Source organism: Terrapene carolina, unplaced genomic scaffold (genome assembly GCF_002925995.2).
Source record: "Terrapene carolina triunguis isolate 2854851 unplaced genomic scaffold, T_m_triunguis-2.0 Scaffold228, whole genome shotgun sequence".
Lineage (NCBI taxonomy): Eukaryota > Metazoa > Chordata > Testudines > Emydidae > Terrapene > Terrapene triunguis.
Genome location: NW_020664579.1, coordinates 1,834,682 through 1,835,198, shown reverse-complemented (window position 1 = coordinate 1,835,198; position 517 = coordinate 1,834,682).

Here is a 517-nt window from a genome sequence, read left to right as displayed (position 1 = left end):
GTCTCTAAGGTGCCACAAGTACTCCTGTTCTTTTTGCGGATACAGACTAACACGGCTGCTACTCTGAAATGTATCACAAAAGCAATTCGTCCTGCTCATGTCATGCCTTCTCCCCTTTTATTTCCTTTCTTGGAGGGTGGTGACGGCAAATTAAATACAAAAAACCTAAGTTAATACAAAAAAGAGTCAAGAAGCTTGCGTTCCAATGGTTAACTCAGATGCAGTGCACCGATGTAGCATTTTCCTTTCTATTCCTGTTATCCTAACTGAGGCCAGGAGCCTGCAATCAGATCCACTCGAGCGGCCCCACTGAGGCTCCAGGAGTGGTGGGGTCCGTTTGCAGGATTGAAGTTAGTGTTATCAAGTCTGCTTCTACCACAACACACACAGGATGTGCCACGTAGCTGGGTAAATGTTTCTGTAGAAACTGTAACATTGGAATTTACTTACTTCAGAATGCTTATTTCCTCAGCCCTACTGTTGCATGAATGTCCATTTTAACCATTTCCAGAGTGAC